General features: G+C 37.5%; 1 protein-coding gene and 1 pseudogene across 2 annotated transcripts in view; one reads left to right on the plus strand and one right to left on the minus strand.

Annotated features, from left to right (window-relative positions):
• The window catches only part of SS18 (SS18 subunit of BAF chromatin remodeling complex), a 117,769-nt gene that overhangs the window by 78,801 nt on the left and 21,301 nt on the right, over nucleotides 1–17,667 (minus strand). The gene's annotated exons all lie outside the window — the stretch shown is intronic.
• LOC101142747 (small ribosomal subunit protein eS24-like) lies at nucleotides 2,741–4,414 on the plus strand (annotated as a pseudogene).

Below are 17,667 nucleotides of genomic sequence, written 5' to 3' on the forward strand. Positions count from 1 at the left end.
TGGACAGGTCATTTCTGTATCTCACTGGACTTCCTGAAAAACAGCTGCCATATCTAAAAACCTATTATAAATAATGTTTTTTTATTTAGCATTTATTATGCACTAGCCTCTGTGCCTTACATTAAATCCTTTAATTAAACCATTACCTTCCATTAGATCCTTTAAGACTGTCTAAATTTTAACATATAAAATGTGTAAAAATAAATGGGATATTGTAAATTACTAAACAAGGGCAAGATTTGCAATGTAATAATATAATTAGGAAAAATGGACATTTTAGGACTATAATCCAAAGTACTTGATAGGGCAGTCTACCCTTGGGAAATCTGCTGACCTTAAATATCAAATGTTCTTTTTTCACATTTAGCATGTTCTGTGCCCTTGGGCATGATATGCGGTTATTCTGCACTTAGTAAAAGAATATTACTGTTCTTGAACTAGTTCACAATTTATAGAGAGGATTATAATATACTATCTGTTAACTAATTTCACTACGAATGCGTGTAGTAGGCAGAATAATTTCATCACCTTAAAAATGACGACCTCCTAATCTAGAACCTGTGATTATGTTAGGTTCCATGGCAAAGTGGAATTAAGGTTTTAGATGGAATTAAGATGGTTAATCAACTGACTTTGAGATACTGCGATTAATGTGGATTATCCAGGTGAGCCCAATGAAATCATAAGTGTCCTTAAATGGGAATCTGTGAGGCTGAAGAGTCAGAATTAGAGACAGGGTTTCTTGAGAGAAAGATTAAATCGGCCATTCCTGGCTTTGCTGACACCGTGACTTCAGCCCAGTGAGGCCTATTTCATACATGTGACCTCCAAAACTATGGTATTAATAAATATGTGTTGTTTTAAGCCACTAAATTTGTCGTAATTTGTTAGATGAGCAATAGGAAGCCAATACAATGTTGTTTTCCAATATAATATTTATGTTTGAATTAGACATTATGCAGTAAAAATTGATAAATTATTAAATATATTACAAAATATGGTGTCTTAAACTAACCTAACAATTATATTTATTATATGTTTTCCTTAAAAGAAAAATAATATAATATTGTGGAGATTATACCCTATAGAGATAAAACTCATGCTAAAGCCAGTACAAAACATAGAGGAAAATAAAATTGCACTGTTGGGTACAATTTTATTTATAAGTACACTATAATAAGTTCAATATGCACATTGCAAACCCAGGAACAGTGGTTCTCAAACTCTATGGTCTCAGAAATACTTTGCATCCTTAAAAATTATCATGTGCCTCAAAGCCCTTTTGTTTAGCTGGGTAATATCTCTTAATATTTACCTAATTAAAAATTAAAACTTGGAAACTTTTAAACATAAGCAGAGACTCCATTAGCTGTCAGGGGAATGAGATCATCACACATCATGTAGACTCTGGAAAAACTATTGTACACTCATAAGAGAAAATGAATTTTAAAAGACAAAAAACCTCTATTGTCATTACAAAAATATTTTTAACCCCTTGGACCTCTAAAAGGATACAGAGGACCTCCAGGGACCCCAACATGATACTTCCTAGCATCAATAAACTTCAAAATAATCATATTTACAAACAAAACTGGTATAACTATTAAGTCAATAAGAAAGAAAAAACAGAATACTAAGAAGTATTCAAATAACTCAAGAAAGGATAGGAAAAAAACTTTTATGAAACAAATACAAAAAAAGTAAGATAATAGATTTCAAGCCAAGCTATTGATATACTAAAAATAAGTAGTCAAAAGACTCCAGTTAAAAGGCAGACATGGCTGGGCACAGTGGCGCATGCCTGTAATCCCAGCACTTTGGGAGGCTGAGGTGGGTGGATCATGAAGTCCAGGGATGAGACCATCCTGGCCAACACAGTGAAACCCCATCTCTACTAAAAATACAAAAAATTAGCCACATGTGGTGGCATGTGCCTATAGTCCCAGCTACTCGGGAGGCTGAGGCAGGAGACGCTCTTGAACGTGGGAGGCAGAGGTTGCAGTGAGCAGAGATCACACCACTGCAGTCCAACCTGGGTGACAGAGCGAGGCTCCGTCTCAAAAAAAAAAAAAAAAAAAAAAAAGGCAGACGTTGGGAGAAGCACTTCTGATACTGGTGGAGGGTCTTGACTAGGAGTTGTCCAGGTTTTTGTCATGTTGAACAAAGAATGGAACAAAATGCACAAACAAAGCAATGAAAGAATGAAACAACAAAAGCACAGATTTATTGAAGTGAAAGTACACTCTACAGAGTGGGAGCAGGCTTGAGCAAGCAGCTTAAGAGCCCTGGTTGCAAATCTTCTGGGGTTTAAATACCCTTTAGAGGTTTCCTATAGGTTACACCCTATGTAAATGAAGACTTGGCTCATGATCAATCAGAGGCTGAAGTGAAGGTTCAGCTTCTGACCAATCAGAGGCTGAAGTGAAGTTACACCCTATTGCAAATGAAGACTTGGCCTGTGACCAATCAGAGGATGAAGGCTCCCTGTTTCCAAACCCTATTCTCCTGCCTCACTTCCTAAATGTTGAAGTTAGAACTTTGCCTCAGTAAATCCAATCCTCCATAAAACAACAGGAAAACGGGGAAAAAAAGGTCTTTATAAACTTTTGCAGAAATCCTAAATTAACCAAAGTCTTGCAAAGGCTAGTGTATATTTAAGAAAATGGCTGAATCTCAGTAAGAATAGTGAGCTTTGTAACTTTTTAACTTGCCCTATACTCATCCATCTCTCCCAAGCTCCATGGCATACTTGAAAACCAGCAGACTCACAACCATAGTACTTGTAAAAATCAGCGGTATACCAGTCACTGGAGGGGACAGAACAGTGTTGGAATTAATAACAACAAAGCTGCATCCCCAGAGATCTGTCACTAGTTGACCTGTCAGGCAGGTCTCTGACAAAACTAGATTCATAGGACATGTCTTTACTTGACCTAAGAATATACAGTGGCAATTGCTTAACATTGCAGCTGCCTGAGACAGAGATCCCATTTGGAGTAAACAAGAGACTGGTCCAAAAACTGAAAAAGAGGCCAGGTGCGGTGACTCACGCCTATAATCCCAGCACTTTGGGAGGACAAGGTGGGATGACTGCTTGAGCGCGGGAGTTCAAGACCAGCCTGGGCAACAGAGTGAGACCTTATCTCTACTAAAAATAAAAAATAAAATTAGCTGGGCATGGGGGCATGTGCCTGTAGTCCCAGCTACTCAGGAGCCTAAGGCTTCTTGAGCCCAGGTGATCAAAGCTGCAGTGAGCTGGGATTGCACCACTGCACTCCAGCCTGAGCAACAGAGCAAGACCTTGTCTCAAAAAAATAATAATAAGTTAAAAAAAAACTGAAAAGGAAAATTAGGGAAATGAGATGTACACAGGAGACTTGCTTTGAAAAGCTCCGTCATATTCTTGGAGCTGTGAAAGGCCACATGCATATGCAGAATTGTGCACATGCCCAGGTACAACCTGCAAAGGCCCTAATCTCTCACTTTTGTTTGACCCTGAGGATCTGAGAAAGCAGGAAGTTAAAATGAAAGCAGAGTTTTTAACTGATGGAGAATTGAAATTATGCCCCAACATATACATAAGGCCCTGGCAAAGGGAGAGAGATATATTGGTTCAAGGCATTTAAAAAGAAGTCTTAACCCACACATCACCTGATAACTAGCTAATGAAGTAGAAATTTCATATAGACTTTAGATAATTATCACAGCAAAGTCCTAATCGAAGAGCAACAACAAACGATGGAAAGGGAAGACTATGAGTTGCCATATTAATGGTACCATGAAAATGTACACTTGTCAACAAAAAAATTGTCAGGCAAAAAAATCAGGAAAGTGTGGCTTGTAAACAAGGGGAAAAAGCAATCAATAGAAACCGCCCTTGAGGAAGCCCAGATATTAGACTTGCTATACAAAGGCTTTAAATCACCCATAGTAAATATATTCAAAGAACTAAAAGAAATGATGTTTCAAGAATTAAAGAAACTTTTCCCCTACTTCCTGGCTGCCTAAGGATCGACTGCCATCACAAACAAAACAGTAACTATTTCAACGAGGAAGTTCATGACCTACCAACTACTTCAGAGGAAACAAATGGGCATCAGTGTCCTTCACCCTGGGAAGGCAACAGTACCTAAGACAGAAATTTGGGGGAAACTAGCCAAAATGTACAATACCACACTGGATGTCATCTTTGAATTTGGATTCAGAACCTGTTTTAGTGGTGGCAAGACAACTGGCTTTGGCATGATTTTATAATTCTTTGGATTATGCAAAGAAAAATGAACGTAAATATAGACTTACAAGACATTGCCTGTATGAGAAGAAAAAGACCTTAAGAAAACAGCAAAAGAAATGCAAGAACAGAATGAAGAAAGTCAGGTGGACTGCAAAGGCCAATGGTGCCAGCAAAAAGTGAGCTAGAGATTGGGTAACAGTAGGAGTATGGATTCTGCAATGACTAATGACTTCCTCTGTGCTGACTGCATAGATTTTTCACAAAAGGATTAATAAACTGAAAAAAACTTAAGAATTAAAGAAAAATATGAAAACAATGTTTCTCACCCCCAAAAATAAGATAAATATTATTAAAAACCACAAAAAACAAAAAAATTATTGAAATGCACAAAATCTGAAATAAAAAATGCATGAGAAATGTTCAAAAGCAGATTAGAACTAGAAGAAAAAAATCAGTAAACTGCAGATATGTCAAATGAGATTGTATAGTGTGAGAAACAGAAAAAATAATTAGGAAAAAGTTAACTTCATTTAGCCAGGGATGCAAGTATGGTTCAACATACATGAGTCAATAAATGTGATATATCACATTAACAGAACAAAGACAAAAACCATATTATCATTTCAATAGATACTAAAAAAGCATGTGATAAAATTCAACATCCCTTCCTTCATGAAAAAAAAAAAACCAACAAACTGGGTATAGAAGAAACATACCTCAAAACAATAAAGGCCATATATGACCAACCTGCAGCTAACATCATACTAAACAGGGAAAAATTGAAAGCCTTTCCTCTACAATCTGGAAAAAGACAATGATGTCCACTTTCACTACTCCTATTCAACATAGTACTGGAAACCCTAGCCAGAGCAGTTACGCAAGAGAAAGAAAGACAGGGCATCCAAATTGGAAAGGAAAAAGTCGAATTATACTTGTTTGCAGAACCATGATTTTATATTTAGAAACATATAATATCGAATACAGTAAAGTTGCAGGATACAAAATCAACATACAAAAAAGTAGCATTTATATATGCAGCGAACAATCTGAAAAAGAAATCAAGAAAACAATCCCATTCACAATAGCTACCAAACAAAACAAAATATAAGAATAAATTTAAGCAAAGAAGTAAAAAATATCTACAAAGAAAACTGTAAAACGCTGATGAAAGAAATGGAAGAGAACACCAAAAAATGAAAAGATATTCCATGCTAATGAATTAGAAGAATTAATATTGTCAAAATGTCCATACTACCCAAAGTGATCTATAGATTCAATGCAATCCCCATTAAAATACCAGTGACATTCTTTACAGAAATAGAAAAAAAAACTGTATGAAACCACAAAAAGATCCTTAATACTCAAAGCAATCTTAAACTTTGAAAGAAAAGAAAGAAAACCAAAGAAAGAAACCAAAAGAAAGAAACCAAAAGAAAGAAACGAAAGAAAGAAAACCAAAGCTGGAGGCATCCCACTATCTGACTTCAAAATATACTATTAATACAAAATGTATTATTAATACTATTAATACAAAATATACTATTAATACAAAGCTATAGTAGCCAAAACAGCATGGTACTAACATAAAAAGAGACATCGTACTAACATAAAAACAGATGCACAGACCGATGGAACAGAATAGAGAAGCCAGAAATAAATCCACATATCTACAGTGAACTCATTTTCAACAAAGGTGCCAAAAACATACATTGGGAAAAGGACATTATCTTGAATAAAATGTGCTAGGAAAACGGGATAACCACATGCAAAATGAAACTAGACCCCAATCTCTCACCATATACAAAGTCAAATCAAAATGGATTAAAGAGTTAAATGTAAGACATGAAACTACTAGAAGAAAACATTGGGGAATGCTTCAGAACACTGATCTGGGCAAGATTTTTTTTTTAATTTTTTTTTTTTTGAGACAGAGTCTTGCTCTGTTGCCCAGGCTGCATGGCAGTGGCATGATCTCGGCTCACTGCAACCTCCGCCTCCCAGGTTCAAGCAATTCTCCTGCCTCAGCCTCCCAAGTACCTGGGATTACTGGTACGTGCACCACCACGCCCAGCTAATTTTTGTAGAGACAGGGTTTCACCATGTTTGCCAGGCTGGTCTCAAACTCCTGACCTCGTGATCCGCCCACCTCAGCCTTCCAAAGTGCTGGGATTACAGGCATGAGCCACCAGGCCCGGCCGGGCCAAGATTTTTTGGATAAGACCCCTGAAACACAGGCAACAAAAGCAAAAATAGACAAATTGGATTATATCAAGCTAAAAAACTTCTGCACAGCAAAGAAAACAATCAAGAGTGAAGAGTCAACCTAAGGAATGGGAGAAAATATTTGCAAACTATTCATCTGATAAGGGATTAATAACCAGAATATATAAGGAACTCAATAGCAAAAAAGCAAATACAATCCAATTTTAAAATGAACAAATGATCTGATAGGCATTTCTCAAAAGAATACATGCAATTGATCAACTCCACTAATCATTGAAGAAATGTAAATCAGAATCACAGTGAGATATTATCTCACCCCAGTTAGAATGGCTATTTTCAAAAAGACAAAAGATAATTGTGGTAAAGATGTGGAGAAAGGAAACTTACACACTGCTGAGGGAAATGTAAATTAGTACAGCCATTATGAAAAAAAGTATGGCGGCTCCTCGAAAAAAAACTAAAAACAGTACTACCATCTGATCCACCAATCCTATTGCTGGGTATATTTCCAAAAGAAAGAAAATCAGTATGTTGAGGAGATATCTGCACTCCCACATTTATTGCAGCACTATTCACAATAGTTGAGATATGAAATCAATGTAAGTGTCCATCAATGGATGAATGGATAAAAAATAAGTGTGGTGTGTATAAACAGTCAAGCAGTATTCAGCCATAAAAAAATGAAATCCTGTCCTTTGACACAACATGAATAGAATTGGAGGACATTATAATAAATAAAATAAGCCAGGCACAGAAAGACAAGTATCACTTGTTCTCATTCACATGTAAGAGCTAAACAAACAAAAATTAATCTCATAGAGGTACAGAGTAGAATGCCAGTTACAAGGGTCCGGGAAGCATAGAAAAGAGAGGAAAATGGCTGGGCGCGGTAGCTCATGCCTGTAATCCCAGCACTTTGGGAGGCCCAGGCGGGTGGATCACGAGGTCAGGAGATCGAGACCATCCTTGCTAACATGATGAAATTCCGTCTCTACTAAAAATACAAAAAATTAGCAGGGCATGGTGGCGGGCACCTGTAGTCCCAGCTACTCAGGAGGCTGAGGCAGGAGAATGGCGTGAACCTGGGAGGCAGAGCTTGCAGTGAGCCAAGATCGCGCCACTGCACTCCAGTCTGGGGGGAAAGAGTGAGACTCCAACTCAAAAAAAAAATTAAAAAAAGAAAATAGAGGAAAATGAAGACAAGCTGGCTAATGAGTACAAAATTACAGTGAGAAGGAATACGTTCTAGTGTTCTATAACACAGTAGGATAAATACATTTAACAATAGCTTATTGTATATTTCAAAGTAGCTAGAAGAGATTTGGAATGTTCCCAACACAAGAAATGATAAATGCTTGAGGTGATAGATATCCCACTTACCCAGATTTGATCATTATACATTGTATGCATGTGTCAAAATACCATATGTAAACCAGAAATATGGGCAATCATTATGTATCAATTTTTAAAAATTAACCGTATTTAGAACCTTAGAGACCTGCAGGACACCATCAAGCCCACCAGCATACACATTATGGGAGTTCCAGAAGAAAAAAGAAGAGAAAAAGAAAGATTATTTGAACAAATAATTCCCATAATTTCTAAATTTGATTTTTAAAAATTAAACTGTTTATTCAAGAAGCGCAACAAATTCCAAGTAAAATAGACCCAAAATAGATCCATGCCTAAGCTAAACATGGTCAAACTGTTGAAAGACAAGAAATAGCCTTGAAAGCAAGAAAAGAGCTCATTACATACAAAAAATATATATATATTTTTTGAGATGGAGTCTCGCTCTGTCATCCAGGCTGGAGTGCAGTGGTGCAATCTCGGCTCACTGCAAACTCTGCTTCCTGGGTTCACGCCATTCTCCTGCCTCAGCCTCGAGTAGCTGGGGATACAGGCGCCCGCCAGCATGCTCGGCTAATTGTCTTTTGTATTTTTAGTAAAGACGGGGTTTCACCATGTTAGCCAGGATGGTCTTGATCTCCTGACCTCGTGATCCACCCGCTTGGGCCTCCCAAAGTGCTGGGATTACAGGCATGAGCCACCGTGCCCGGCCAGGATTCTTAATAAGATTAACACCTGACTTCTCATCAGAAATCTCAGGGGACAGAACAAAACTGCCAACAGCTCTCCAATATTTGGGTTAATGCTGAAAGATCACCCAGGACAGTTATTCCAAAACTTTAGGTTTCAAAATGTCTGCTATTCCATGTTTATAGGAGCATGCAGTTGTAAGCAGACATGTAGCTAAGGGACATTTTAAGGACCTAGGATGCTTCTTCTAGCACTAGCATAAGAGGGAATCATATATATATATACACACACACATATATATATAATGTGTATATATATAATGTATATATATTATGTATATACATGACATTATGTATGTGTGTGTGCCACACACACACACACACACACACAAAATGTTCTTGTGAGGCAGGAGAATAGGGTCTAGAGACAGGAAGCCTTTACTTCAGCCTCCAATTGGTCGCAGGCCAAGTCTTCATCTGCAGAGGGCGTAACTTCACTTCAGTCTCTGACTGGTCCAGGGCCAAGCCTTCACATCAGCCTCAGATTGGTTGAGGGCCAAGTTTTCATTTGTGTAAGGTATAACTTCACTTCAGAGTCCGACTGGTCATGGGCCAAGTCTTCATTACTTAGTAAAAAATAGCAAATCTCTAACGGGTACTTAAACCCCAGAAGATTTGCAACTGGGGCTCTTGGCTTGTTCAAGCCTGCTCCCACCCTATGGAGTGTACTTTCACTTCAATAAATCTATGCTTTCGTCTCCCATTGCTCTGTTTGGTATTTTGTCCAATTCTTTGTCCAAAACACCAAGAACCTGGATGACTCATAGTCAAGACCCTCCACTGGTAACACTTATATTTACTAAACACATTTCTCTTGCCTCAATTAAGGGCTAGAGTCTGCTGCCAGGGTCCTTTTAGAGTATTTTCCACAATGATGATGATATTAGTAGGGATGATGTCATCATTATAGTCAGGGCTAATATTACTAACACTTAAGGACAGGACCACACTTAACTAAATCCCTCCCAGTGATTGCAGTAGAGTCCTCAGGGGAGATCAGGAAATGATGTTATAAACTCTCATACATTATATAGACAAGCACAGGTTCTCAATATCTTCCCCCATCTCCCCATGTGAGGGGAGTAAAGAAAATTTAAGCAAGGCCCCTCCTCCAAATGATACAACCCACCCCCTATGACTCCCTACCCAACCAGATGTCCCCAGACAGATTAGAAGCAAAAAAATCCCTTTTATAAACTGAGAAACAGTGACAGTAGGAGCAGAAGCAAATTCCTCATTCTTTACCATCAACTAAACTTTACCATCAACTAAAAGATGGCAGAAGAAAAATTGCCATAAAATGTGAAGCCTCTTTCTAGAGCTTTTAAATTCCTTTTTTATTTAAAACAACTTATGTTTTTAAGGTAAACATCAAACAAACTGCATGTTTTAAATGCTGTTGTAATGGTTTTTAATATCCTTTATTGTCCTTACTGGTTGCTATTTTGTAAAATAAGGAACAACTTTGACAAGTTTTGTAGGAGTTTTAAAACACATTTTAAAATCTTGAACTTCTTTTTTTTTTAAATAAAATAGAGATGAGACCTCACTATGTTGTCCAAACTGCTCTTGAACTCCTGGCCTCAAGTGATTCTACCACTTCAGACTTGCAAAGTGCTGGAATTACAGGTATGAGCCACTGCACCCAGTCTTGGACTTCTATTTTCATCTTTAATATTTCCATAAACCTTTTTTCAAAAAAGCTAGAGGCAGGTAACAAGTATGGGGAAAAAACTGTGCCTTATATCAACAATTTTGCTAATGTTAGGCTGAAAGATGGTGGATGCCTAGAGTTTAAATTATGTTTCATCAAAATCAATATTTCTCAAAAAAAAGAAGAAATGTTAACAAAGAATTTGATACGCAGCAAAACTATCCTTCAAAAAAAGGGAGAAATTAAGATATTTCCATATAAACAAAAACTGTGAGGATTTATCACTAGCAGACCTGTCATGCAAGAAATACTAAAGGGAATCCTTCATGCTAAACTAAAATGATACTAGAAAGTAACTTGAATCTATACAAAGAAATAAAGAGTACTGGCAAAGATAACTACATAGATAAATATAAGAGGCAGTATAAATATATTTTTGTTTGTAACTCTCTCCTCATATTAAAAGACAACTACATGAAGCAATAATTATAAAGCTATGCTGATGGGCTGATAAAGTATAATGATGTAATGTGTATGACAAAAAGAGTACAAAGAAGTGGAGAAAGACAAGCTACACTGGAGCACACATAGGTGTGCTTTGAAACTTAGTTGGTAGTAAGCCAAAATAGATTCTTATAAATTAAGAGGCTATTTGTTATTCCCAAGGAAACCATAAAGAAAATGACTTTTTAAAATATATTAAAGAAACAACAGAGGGTTAAATGGCACAGTAGAAAATTTCTCTCTCAGTTCAGGTTACTATAACAGAATACCATAGACTATATAGTTTAAACACTAGAAATTTATTTCTCACAATCTGAAGGCTGGAAGTTTTGAGATCCAGCATGATGGAATTCTGGAGAGAGCCCTCTTCCTGGTTCACAGATGGCCATCTTTTTGCTGTGTTCTCACATGTCAGATAGTAGAGATAGAGTGCAAGCTTTATTTTGTAAAAATTAACAAACTTATTATGAGTTATTTGGCAGCTGTTAAGGGACCTAAGATCACCTGAACAACTTCAGAAAATAAAAACAAAGATGAATACCACTCTATTTCAAGTACAAAACAGACCAATGAACTTCAATGTAACAGAATACACACACAAAAAAATCACTGATAAGGTTTCAGATTACATACCAGAATACACCTTTTAAAAAGCCACCACTTGTACATAATTCCATTGAGAAAGAACAGTCTTGTCAAGAAATGGTCCTGGGCAACTGAATACCCATGTACACAAGAATGAAGGTGACTTTTACCTAATACCATATGTAAATATAAACAAAGACCTATATTTAAGAGCTAAAATTGGCCAGGTATGGTGGCTCACACCTGTAATTCCAGCATTTTGGGAGGCTGATGTGGGCAGATGGCTTGAGCCCAGGAGTTCAAGACTAGACTTCAACAATCCAAACTTCAGCTTTCTTATCATTCTCTATTGTACACTTTTTATTTCATTTTATCTACCCTTATCTTTATTTGTTTGTTTTTTTGAGACAGAGTCTCAAAAAATGTGTGATGTGTATAAACAATCAAGTAGTAGTCAGCCATAAAATTGTCACCCAGGCTGGAGTGCAACGGCGTGATCTTGGCTCACTGCAACATCCGCCTCCCAGGTTTAAGCGATTCTCCTGCCTCAGCCTCCCGAGTAGCTGGGATTACACGTGCAGCCACACCCACACTGAGCTAATTTTTGTATTTTTTGTAGAGACAGAGTTTCACAATGCTGGCCAGGCTGGTCTTGAACTCCTGACCTCAGGTGATCCCCCCGCCTCAGCCTCCCAAAGTGCTGGGATTACAGGCATGAGCCACCACGCCCAGCCGATCCTTATGTTTATTATTTCATTTCTTCCACTTTTCTTGGGTTTAATATCCTGGGTTTGGGGAGGTTTTTGTTTTTTAGTTTGTTTTTTGTCCTTTCAAATGTATCTTCCTTTTTTTTTTTTTTAACTTTTGTTTAGGTACATGTGCAGGTTTGATATGTAGGTAAACTGTGTATCATGGTGGTTTGGTGTGCAAATAATTTCATCACCTGGGTAATAAACATAGTACCCAATAGGTATTTTTTCTTTCTACTCTGTCTCCCTCCTCCCACTTTTCATACTCTGGTAGGCCCCAGTGTCTGTTGTTCCCATCCTAGTATCCATGTGTTCTCATTGTATAGCTCCCACTAATAAGTGAGAACATGTGGTATTTGGTTTTCTGTTCCTGTGTTACATTGCTCAAATGGCCTCCAGCTCCATCCACATTACTGCAAAGGACATAATCTCATTCTTTTTTATGACTACATAGTATTCCATGGTCTACATGTACCACATTTTCTTTATCCAGTCTATCACTAATGAGCATTTATCATTAATTAGCATTTCCATGTCTTTGCTATTGTAAAAGATGTGCTACAGTGAATATACATCTGCATGTGTCCTTCTGATAGAATAATTTAGATTCCATTGGGTATACAATCAATAATGGGATTGCTGGGTTGAATGACAGTTCTGCTTGAAGTTCTTTGAGGAATCACCATACTGCTTTCCACAATGGCTGAACCAATTTACACTCCCACAACAGTGTATAAGCATTCCCTTTTCTCCACCAACTTGCCAGTACCTCTTATTTTTTACTTTTTCACAACAGCCATTCTGGTTGTTGTGAAATGGTATCTCATTGCGGTTTTGATTTGCATTTATCTTATGATTAGTGATTTTGGGCATTTTTCATACGCTTATTGGTCACATGTATCTCTTCATTTGAAAAGTGTCTGTTCATGTCCTTTGCCTACTTGTTAATCTGGTTGTTTGTTGTTTTCTTGTAAATTTGTTTAAGTTGGATCTTACAGATGTTGGATCTTAGTCCTTCATTGGATGCATAGTTTGCAAACATTTTCTCCCATTCTGTAGGTTGTCTGTTTACACAGTTGATAGTTTCTTTCCATGTGAAGAAGCTCTTTAGTTTAATTAGATCCTAATTGTCAATCTTTGTTTTTGTTGCAATTGCTTTTGGCATCTTCATCATGAAATCTTTGCCCCATTCCTATGTCCAGAATGGTATTTTCTGGGTTATCTGCCAGAATTTTTAAAGTTTTAGGTTTTACATTTAAGTCTTTAATCCATTTTGAGTTGATTTTTGTATGTGATGTAAGATAGAGGACCAGTTTCAACTTTCTCCATATGGCTAGCCAGTTATCCCAGCAACATTTATTGACTAGGGACTCTTTTTTTCTCCATTGTTTCTTTTTGTCAGCTTTGTCAAAGACCAAATTGTTGTATGTGTGTGACCTTATTTCTGAGCTCTCTATTGTGTTCCATTGGTTTATGTGTCTGTTTTTGTACCACTACCATGCTGTTTTGGTTACTGTGGCCCTTTAGTATAGTTTGAAGTTGGATAATGTGATAACTCAGCTTTGCTCTTGTTGCTTACAATTGGCTTAGCTATTTGAGTTCTTTTTTGGTTCCATCTGAATTTTTAAATAGTGGGTTTTTTTTTTTTAGAAACAGGGTTTCACCATGTTGCCCAGGTAGGCTCTCAAACTCCTGAGCTCAAGTAACCCACTGGCTTTGGCCTCCCAAAGTGCTGGAATTACAGGTGTGAGCCACCATCTGTTTTCTAATTCTGTGAAGAATGTCACTGGTAGTTTGAAAGAAATAGCACTGAATCCTCTAAATTGCTTTGGCAATATGGCCATTTTCACAATATTGATTCTTCTAATCCATAAGCACAAAATGTTTTTTCCATTTGTTTGTGTCATTTCTGATTTCAGTAGTGTTTTTTAATTCTCATTGTAGAGATCTTTTACCTCCCTGGTTAGCTGTATTCCTAGGTATTTTATTCTGTTTGTGGCAATTGTAACTGGGATTACATTTCTGATCTGGCTGTCAGCTGGGATGTTGTTGGGAGAAATGCTACTGATTTTTATATGTTGATTTTGTATCCTGAAACTTTGCTGAAGTTGTTTATCAGATCAAGTAGGTTTTGGGCAGAGAATATGGGGTTTTCTAGATATAGAATCATGTGGCCAGTGTGGTAGCTCACACCTGTAATCCCAGCACTTAGGGAGGCCGAAATGGGCAGATCACGAGGTCAGGAGTTCAGGACCAGTCTGGCCAACATAGTGAAACTCCAAATATACTAAAAACAGAAAAATTAGCTGGGCATGGTGGTGTACACCTGTAGTCCCAGCTACTCGGGAAGCTGAGGCAGGAGAATCGCTTGAAACCAGGAGGCAGAGGTTGCAGTGAGCCAAGATCGCGCCACTGCATTCCGCCCTGGGCAACAGAGTGAGACTCCATCACAAAAAGAAAAAAAAAATTATGTCATCTACAAACAAGAGTATTCTGACTTCCTCTCTTCCTATTTGGATGCCTATTATTTCTTTCTCTTATCTGATTGCACTGGCCAGGACTTCCAATACTATGTTGAACAGGAGTGGTAAAAGAGGGCATCCTTGTCTTTTGCTGGTTTTCAGGGGGAAATATTTCCAGCTTTTGCCCATTCAATTCACTGTGGATTTCTCAAGATGGCTACTGTTTTTAAGTATGTTCCTTTACTACCTACCTTATTGAGGATTTTTGACATAAAGGAATAATGAATTTTATAGAAAGCCTTTCCTGCATCGATTAATCATGATTTGTTTTTAATTCTTTTTTATTTTTATTTTATTTTATTTTTTGAGACGGAGTTTCACTCTTGTTGCCCAGGCTGGAGTGCAATGGCACAATCTCAGCTCACTGCAAACTCCACCTCCCAGGTTCAAGCAATTCTCCTGCCTCAGCCTCTGAGAGCTGGGATTACAGGTGTCTGCCACTATACCCAGGTAATTGTTTGTATTTTTAGAAGAGATGGGATTTCACCATGTTGGCCAGCCTGGTCTTGAACTCCTGACCTTAGGTAATCCAGCCGCCTCGGCCTCCCAAAGTGCTGGGATTACAGGCATGAGCCACCATGCCTTGACTGTTTTTAATTCTTTTTCTGTGGTTCATCAAATTTATCAATTTGCATATGTTGAACCAACCTTGCATCCCAGGGATTAAGCCTAATTCATTGTGATGGATTAGTTTTTTGATGTGTTGTTGGATTTGGTTTGCTAGTATTCTGTTAAGGATATTTGCATGAATTTTCATCAAAGATATTGGCCTGAAGTTTGTTTTGTTTTGTTTTGTCATGTCTCTGCCAGGTTTTAGTATTCAGGATAATGCTGGCTTCATACGGTGAGTTGGGGAGGAGTCCTTCCTCCTCAATTTTTTGGAATAGTTTCAGTAGTAAAGGCACCAGCTCTTCATTATACATTAGGTAGAATTTGGCTGTGAATCCTTCTGATCTTGGGCTTTTTTTTTAATTGTTGATAGGCTTTTTATTACTGATTCAATTTTGCAACTTATTATTGATCTGTTCAGGGATTCAATTTTTTACTGGTCCATTCTTGGAAGATTGTATGTGTCCAGGAATTTATCCATTTCTTCTAAGTTTTCTAGTTTGTGTGTTTAGAGGTGTTCATAGTAGTGTCTGATGCTTTTTGTATTTCTGTAGGATGAATGGTAATGTCCCCTTTATCATTTCTAATTGTGTTTATTTGTATCTTCCCTCTTGTTTTCTTTATCAGTCTACCCAGCAGTCTATTGATCTTACTAATTTTTTCAAACAGCCAATTCCTGGATTCATTGATCTTTTCTATGGTTTTTCATATATCAATTTGCTTCAGTTCAGCTCTGACTTTGGTGATTTCTTATATTCTGCTAGCTTTGGCATGGGTTTGCTCTTGCTTCTCTAGTTCTTCTAGTTGTGATGTTAGGTTGCCAATTTGAGATCTTTCTAACCATTTGATGTGGGCGTTTAGTGCTATAAACTTCTCTCTTAACACTGACTTAGCTGTGTCCAAGAGATTCTGATATGCTTTATCTTTGTTCTCATTAGTTTCAAAGAATGTCTTGATTTATGCCTTAATTGTTCAGCCAAAACTCACTCAGGAGGAGGTTGTTTAATTTCCATATAATTGTATGGTTTTGAGTCATTTTCTTAGTATTAATTTCTATTTTTATTGTGCTGTCGTCCAAGAGTGTGTTTGGGATGATTTCAGTTTTTTTGAATTTGCTGAGTATTATTTTATGTACAATTGTGTGGCCAATTTTAGAATATGTCCTGTGTGGCAATGAGAAGAATGTATATTCTGTTGTTTTGGGGTGGAGAGTTCTATAGCTGTCTATTAGGTCAATTTCATCAAGTGTTCACTTCAGGTCCTCAATATCTTTCTTAATTTTCTGACTCAATGATCTAATACTGTCAGTCGGGTGTTGACGTCTCCCAACATTTTTGTGTGGGAATCGAAGTCTCTTTGTAGGTCTCCAAGAACTTGCTTTATGAATCTGGTCACTCCTGTGTTGGGTGCATATATATTTAGGATAGTTAGGTCTTCTTGTTGAATTGAATGCTTTACCATTATGTGATGTCTTTCTTAGTCTTCTTTGATATGTTTGGTTTAAAGTCTATTTTGTCTGAAACTACGGTTGCAACTCCTGCTTTTTTTATGATTTCCATTTGCTTGGTAGTTTTTCTCCATCCCTTTATTTTGAGCCAATGGGATATCATTGTGTGTGAGACAGGGCTCTTGCAGAGAGTGTACCATTGGGTCTTCCTTTTTTGTTGTTTGTTTGTCTGTTTTTGAGAGAGGGTCTTGCTCTGTCACCCAGGCTGGAATGCAGTGGTAAGATCACGGCTCACTGCAGCCTTGACTTCCCAGGCTCCTACCTCAGCCCCCCAAATAGCTGGGACCACAGGCACATGCCACAATGCCCAGCTTAATTTTTCTATTTTTTTGTAGGGACGGTGTTTCACCATGTTGCCCAGACTGGTCTTGAACTCCTAAGCTCAAGCAATCTGCCCACAGGATCAAATCTGCAGGCTCAATCTATGCATATCAATACTAATCTTGAATATACATGGGCTAAAGGCCCCAATTAAAAGGCACTTGTGTTGTTAACTGGTTATTATATAGACTTGTTTGTGCATTATAGTGTCACTGGTCTGTGTACTTCAGTGTATTTTTGTAGTGGCTGGTAATGGTCATTCCTTTCAATATTTGGTGCTCCTTTCAGGACCTCTTGTAAGGCAGGTCTGGTGGTAACAAGTTCCCTCAGCATCTACTTGAATGAAAAGGATCTTATTTCTCCTTCACTTATGAAGCATAGTTTGGCTGGATACAAAATTATTGGTTTTTTTTTTTTTAAGAATTTTGAATATAGGCTACTAATCTCTTCTGGCTTGTGGTGTGGTGTTTCTGGTGAAAGGTCCACTGTTAGCCTGATGGGGTTCCCTTTGTAAGTAACTTGCTCCTTCTCTTTAGCTGCCTTTAACATTTTTTTCTTGTATTTCAGTCTTGGAGAATCTGATGATCATGTGTCTTGGGAATGGTCTTCTTGTGTAATAACTCATGGGGGTTCTCTTCACTTCCTTGATTTGAATGTTGG

Source organism: Gorilla gorilla, chromosome 17, assembly GCF_029281585.2.
Source record: "Gorilla gorilla gorilla isolate KB3781 chromosome 17, NHGRI_mGorGor1-v2.1_pri, whole genome shotgun sequence".
Lineage (NCBI taxonomy): Eukaryota > Metazoa > Chordata > Mammalia > Primates > Hominidae > Gorilla > Gorilla gorilla.